Below are 7,143 nucleotides of genomic sequence, written 5' to 3' on the forward strand. Positions count from 1 at the left end.
TAATATAGGAGCTGGGTGTTAGAGGTAACAGAGGTGTTGCTGCTGTCTCTTAGCTGAGGTAATATAGGAGCTGGGTGTTAGCGGTAACAGAGGTGATGCTGCTGTCTCTTAGCTGAGGTAATATAGGAGCTGGGTGTTAGAGGTAACAGAGGTGATGCTGCAGTCTCTTAGCTGTTGTAATATAGGAGCTGGGTGTTAGAGGTAACAGAGGTGATGCTGCTCTCTTAGCTGAGGTTATATAGGAGCTGGGTGTTAGAGGTAACAGGTGATGTTGCTCTCTCTTACCTGATGTAATATAGGAGCTAGGTGTTAGAGGTAACAGGTGATGCTGCTGTCTCTTAGCTGATGTATTATAGGAGCTGGGTGTTAGAGGTAACAGAGGTGATGCTGCTGTCTCTTAGCTGAGGTAATATAGGAGCTGGATGTTAGAGGTAACACAGGTGATGCTGCGGTCTCTTAGCTGAGGTAATATAGGAGCTGGGTGTTAGAGGTAACAGAGGTGATGCTGCTGTCTCTTAGCTGAGGTAATATAGGAGCTGGGTGTAAGAGGTAACAGAGGTGATGCTGCTGTCTCTTAGCTGATGTAATATAGGAGCTGGGTGATAGAGGTAACAGAGGTGATGCTGCTGTCTCTTATCTGATGTAATATAGGAGCTGGGTGTTAGAGGTAACAGAGGTGATGCTGCTCTCTCTTAGCTGATGTAATATAGGAGCTGGGTGTTAGAGTTAACAGAGGTGATGCTGCTGTCTCTTAGATGATGTAATATAGGAGCTGGGTGTTAGCGGTAACAGAGGTGATGCTGCTGTCTCTTAGCTGAGGTAATATAGGAGCTGGGTGTTAGAGGTAACAGAGGTGATGCTGCAGTCTCTTAGCTGATGTAATATAGGAGCTGGGTGTTAGAGGTAACAGAGGTGATGCTGCTTTCTCTTAGCTGAGGTAATATAGTAGCTGGGTGTTAGAGGTAACAGGTGATGCTGCTCTCTCTTAGCTGATGTATTATAGGAGCTGGGTGTTAGAGGTAACAGAGGTGATGCTGCGGTCTCTTAGCTGAGGTAATATAGGAGCTGGGTGTTAGAGGTAACAGAGGTGATGCTGCGGTCTCTTAGCTGAGGTAATATAGGAGCTGGGTGTTAGAGGTAACAGAGGTGATGCTGCTGTCTCTTAGCTGAGGTAATATGGGAGCTGGGTGTTAGAGGTAACAGAGGTGATGCTGCTGTCTATTAGCTGATGTAATATAGGAGCTGGGTGTTAGAGGTAACAGAGGTGATGCTGCAGTCTCTTATCTGATGTAATATAGAAGCTGGGTGTTAGAGGTAACAGAGGTGATGCTGCTCTCTCTTAGCTGATGTAATATAGGAGCTGGGTGTTAGAGGTAACAGAGGTGATGCTGCTGTCTCTTAGATGATGTAATATAGGAGCTGGGTGTTAGAGGTAACAGAGGTGATGCTGCTGTCTCTTAGCTGATGTAATATAGGAGCTGGGTGTTAGAGGTAACAGAGGTGATTCTGCTGTCTCTTAGCTTATGTAATATAGGAGCTGGGTGTTAGAGGTAACAGAGGTGATGCTGCGGTCTCTTAGCAGGGGTAATTATAGGATCTAGGTGTTAGAGGTAACAGAGGTGATGCTGCTGTCTCTTAGCTGATGTAATATAGGAGCTGGGTGTTAGAGGTAACAGAGGTGATGCTGCTCTCTCTTAGCTGATGTAATATAGGAGCTGGGTGTTAGAGGTTTCAGAGGTGATGCTGCGGTCTCTTAGCTGAGGTAATTATAGGATCTAGGTGTTAGAGGTAACAGAGGTGATGCTGCTGTCTCTTAGCTGAGGTAATATAGGAGCTGGGTGTTAGAGGTAACAGGTGATGCTGCTCTCTCTTAGCTGATGTAATATAGGAGCTGGGTGTTAGAGGTAGCAGAGGTGATGCTGCTGTCTCTTAGCTGAGGTAATATAGGAGCTGGGTGTTAGAGGTAAGAGGTGATGCTGCTCTCTCTTAGCTGATGTAATATAGGAGCTGGGTGTTAGAGGTAACAGAGGTGATGCTGCTGTCTCTTAGCTGAGGTAATATAGGAGCTGGGTGTTAGAGGTAACAGAGGTGATGCTGCAGTCTCTTAGCTGTTGTAATATAGGAGCTGGGTGTTAGAGGTAAGAGAGGTGATGCTGCTCTCTTAGCTGAGGTTATATAGGAGCTGGGTGTTAGAGGTAACAGGTGATGTTGCTCTCTCTTACCTGATGTAATATAGGAGCTAGGTGTTAGAGGTAACAGAGGTGATGCTGCTGTCTCTTAGCTGATGTATTATAGGAGCTGGGTGTTAGAGGTAACAGAGGTGATGCTGCGGTCTCTTAGCTGAGGTAATATAGGAGCTGGATGTTAGAGGTAACACAGGTGATGCTGCGGTCTCTTAGCTGAGGTAATATAGGAGCTGGGTGTTAGAGGTAACAGAGGTGATGCTGCTGTCTCTTAGCTGAGGTAATATAGGAGCTGGGTGTAAGAGGTAACAGAGGTGATGCTGCTGTCTCTTAGCTGATGTAATATAGGAGCTGGGTGTTAGAAGTAACAGAGGTGATGCTGCTGTCTCTTATCTGATGTAATATAGGAGCTGGGTGTTAGAGGTAACAGAGGTGATGCTGCTCTCTCTTAGCTGATGTAATATAGGAGCTGGGTGTTAGAGGTAACAGAGGTGATGCTGCTGTCTCTTAGATGATGTAATATAGGAGCTGGGTGTTAGCGGTAACAGAGGTGATGCTGCTGTCTCTTAGCTGAGGTAATATAGGAGCTGGGTGTTAGAGGTAACAGAGGTGATGCTGCAGTCTCTTAGCTGATGTAATATAGGAGCTGGGTGTTAGAGGTAACAGAGGTGATGCTGCTGTCTCTTAGCTGAGGTAATATAGGAGCTGGGTGTTAGAGGTAACAGGTGATGCTGCTCTCTCTTAGCTGATGTAATATAGGAGCTGGGTGTTAGAGGTAACAGAGGTGATGCTGCTGTCTCTTAGCTGAGGTAATATAGGAGCTGGGTGTTAGAGGTAAGAGGTGATGCTGCTCTCTCTTAGCTGATGTAATATAGGAGCTGGGTGTTAGAGGTAACAGAGGTGTTGCTGCTGTCTCTTAGCTGATGTAATATAGGAGCTGGGTGTTAGCGGTAACAGAGGTGATGCTGCTGTCTCTTAGCTGAGGTAATATAGGAGCTGGGTGTTAGAGGTAACAGAGGTGATGCTGCAGTCTCTTAGCTGATGTAATATAGGAGCCGGGTGTTAGAGGTAACAGAGGTGATGCTGCTCTCTTAGCTGAGGTTATATAGGAGCTGGGTGTTAGAGGTAACAGGTGATGTTGCTCTCTCTTACCTGATGTAATATAGGAGCTAGGTGTTAGAGGTAACAGAGGTGATGCTGCTGTCTCTTAGCTGATGTATTATAGGAGCTGGGTGTTAGAGGTAACAGAGGTGATGCTGCGGTCTCTTAGCTGAAGTAATATAGGAGCTGGGTGTTAGAGGTAACACAGGTGATGCTGCGGTCTCTTAGCTGAGGTAATATAGGAGCTGGGTGTTAGAGGTAACAGAGGTGATGCTGCTGTCTCTTAGCTGAGGTAATATAGGAGCTGGGTGTTAGAGGTAACAGAGGTGATGCTGCTGTCTCTTAGCTGATGTAATATAGGAGCTGGGTGTTAGAGGTAACAGAGTTGATGCTGCTGTCTCTTATCTGATGTAATATAGGAGCTGGGTGTTAGAGGTAACAGAGGTGATGCTGCTCTCTCTTAGCTGATGTAATATAGGAGCTGGGTGTTAGAGGTAACAGAGGTGATGCAGCTGTCTCTTAGATGATGTAATATAGGAGCTGGGTGTTAGAGGTAACAGAGGTGATGCTGCGGTCTCTTTGCTGAGGTAATTATAGGATTTAGGTGTTAGAGGTAACAGAGGTGATGCTGCTGTCTCTTAGCTGATGTAATATAGGAGCTGGGTGTTAGAGGTAACAGAGGTGATGCAGCTCTCTCTTAGCTGATGTAATATAGGAGCTGGGTGTTAGAGGTTTCAGAGGTGATGCTGCGGTCTCTTAGCTGAGGTAATTATAGGATGTAGGTGTTAGAGGTAACAGAGGTGATGCTGCTGTCTCTTAGCTGAGGTAATATAGGAGCTGGGTGTTAGAGGTAAGAGGTGATGCTGCTCTCTCTTAGCTGATGTAATATAGGAGCTGGGTGTTATCGGTAACAGAGGTGTTGCTGCTGTCTCTTAGCTGATGTAATATAGGAGCTGGGTGTTAGCGGTAACAGAGGTGATGCTGCTGTCTCTTAGCTGAGATAATATAGGAGCTGGGTGTTAGAGGTAACAGAGGTGATGCTGCAGTCTCTTAGCTGATGTAATATAGGAGCTGGGTGTTAGAGGTAACAGAGGTGATGCTGCTCTCTTAGCTGAGGTAATATAGGAGCTGGGTGTTAGAGGTAACAGGTGATGTTGCTCTCTCTTACCTGATGTAATATAGGAGCTAGGTGTTAGAGGTAACAGAGGTGATGCTGCTGTCTCTTAGCTGATGTATTATAGGAGATGGGTGTTAGAGGTAACAGAGGTGATGCTGCGGTCTCTTAGCTGAGGTAAAATAGGAGCTGGGTGTTAGAGGTAACAGAGGTGATTCTGCGGTCTCTTATCTGAGGTAATATAGGAGCTGGGTGTTAGAGGTAACAGAGGTGATGCTGCGGTCTCTTAGCTGAGGTAATATAGGAGCTGGGTGTTAGAGGTAACAGAGGTGATGCTGCTCTCTCTTAGCTGATGTAATATAGGAGCTGGGTGTTAGAGGTAACAGAGGTGATGCTGCTGTCTCTTAGATGATGTAATATAGGAGCTGGGTGCTAGAGGTAACAGAGGTGATGCTGTTGTCTCTTAGCTGATGTAATATAGGTGCTGGGTGTTAGAGGTAACAGAGGTGATGCTGCTGTCTCTTAGCTGAGGTAATATAGGAGCTGGGTGTTAGAGGTAACAGAGGTGATGCTGCTGTCTCTTAGCTGAGGTAAAATAGGAGCTGGGTGTTAGAGGTAACAGAGGTGATGCTGCGGTCTCTTAGCTGATGCAATATAGGAGCTGGGTGTTAGAGGTAAGAGGTGATTCTGCTGTCTCTTAGCTGATGTAATATAGGAGCTGGGTGTTAGAGGTAACAGAGGTGATGCTGCAGTCTCTTAGCTGAGGTAATTATAGGATCTAGGTGTTAGAGGTAACAGAGGTGATGCTGCTGTCTCTTAGCTGATGTAATACAGGAGCTGGGTGTTAGAGGTAACAGAGATGATGCTGCTGTCTCTTAGCTGATGTAATACAGGAGCTGGGTGTTATAGGTAACAGAGGTGATGTTGCGGTCTCTTAGCTGAGGTAATTATAGGATCTAGGTGTTAGAGGTAACAGAGGTGATGCTGCTGTCTCTTAGCTGAGGTAATATAGGAGCTGGGTGTTAGAGATAACAGGTGATGTTGCTCTCTCTTAGCTGAGGTAATATAGGAGCTGGGTGTTAGAGGTTACAGAGATGATGCTGCTCTCTTAGCTGATGTAATATAGGAGCTGGGTGTTAGAGGTAACAGAGGTGATGTTGCGGTCTCTTATCTGAGGTAATTATAGTATCTAGGTGTTAGAGGTAACAGAGGTGATGCGGCTGTCTCTTAGCTGAGGTAATATAGGAGCTTGGTGTTAGAGGTAACAGAGGTGATGCTGCTGTCTCTTAGTTGAGGTAATATAGGAGCTGGGTGTTAGAGGTAACAGAGTTGATGCTGCTGTCTCTTAGCTGATGTAATATAGGAGCTGGGTGTTAGAGGTAACAGAGGTGATGCTGCTGTCTCTTATCTGATGTAATATAGGAGCTGGGTGTTAGAGGTAACAGAGGTGATGCTGCTCTCTCTTAGCTGATGTAATATAGGAGCTGGGTGTTAGAGGTAACAGAGGTGATGCTGCAGTCTTAGCTGAGGTAATTATAGGATCTAGGTGTTAGAGGTAACAGAGGTGATGCTGCTGTCTCTTAGCTGATGTAATATAGGAGCTGGGTGTTAGAGGTTACAGAGATGATGCTGCTCTCTTAGCTGATGTAATATAGGAGCTGGGTGTTAGAGGTAACAGAGGTGATGCTGCTGTCTCTTAGCTGAGGTAATATAGGAGCTGGGTGTTAGAGGTAACAGAGGTGATGCTGCGGTCTCTTAGCTGATGTAATATAGGAGCTGGGTGTTAGAGGTAACAGAGGTGATTCTGCTGTCTCTTAGCTTATGTAATATAGGAGCTGGGTGTTAGAGGTAACAGAGGTGATGCTGCGGTCTCTTAGCTGAGGTAATTATTGGATCTAGGTGTTAGAGGTAACAGAGGTAATGCTGCTGTCTCTTAGCTGATGTAATATAGGAGCTGGGTGTTAGAGGTAAGAGGTGATGCTGCGGTCTCTTAGCTGAGGTAATTATAGGATCTAGGTGTTAGAGGTAACAGAGGTGATGCTGCTGTCTCTTAGCTGAGGTAATATAGGAGCTGGGTGTTAGAGGTAACAGGTGATGCTGCTCTCTCTTAGCTGATGTAATATAGGAGCTGGGTGTTAGAGGTAACAGAGGTGATGCTGCTGTCTCTTAGCTGAGGTAATATAGGAGCTTGGTGTTAGAGGTAAGAGGTGATGCTGCTCTCTCTTAGCTGATGTAATATTGGAGCTGGGTGTTAGAGGTAACAGAGGTGTTGCTGCTGTTTCTTAGCTGATGTAATATAGGAGCTGGGTGTTAGCGGTAACAGAGGTGATGCTGCTGTCTCTTAGCTGAGGTAATATAGGAGCTGGGTGTTAGAGGTAACAGAGGTGATGCTGCGGTCTCTTAGCTGATGTAATATAGGAGCTGGGTGTTAGAGGTAACAGAGGTGATGCTGCTCTCTCTTAGCTGATGTAATATAGGATCTGGGTGTTAGAGGTAACAGAGGTGATGCTGCTGTCTCTTAGATGATGGAATATAGGAGCTGGGTGTTAGAGGTAACAGAGATGATGCTGCTGTCTCTTAGCTGAGGTAATATAGGAGCCGGGTGTTAGAGGTAACAGAGGTGATGCTGCTGTCTCTTAGCTCAGGTAATATAGGAGCTGGGTGTTAGAGGTAACAGAGGTGATGCTGCTGTCTCTTAGCTGATGTAATATAGGAGCTGGGTGTTAGAGGTAACAGAGATGATGC

The sequence above is a fragment of the Taudactylus pleione genome, unplaced genomic scaffold (genome assembly GCF_031769625.1).
Source record: "Taudactylus pleione unplaced genomic scaffold, aTauple2 ptg001060l, whole genome shotgun sequence".
NCBI classification, from domain to species: domain Eukaryota; kingdom Metazoa; phylum Chordata; class Amphibia; order Anura; family Myobatrachidae; genus Taudactylus; species Taudactylus pleione.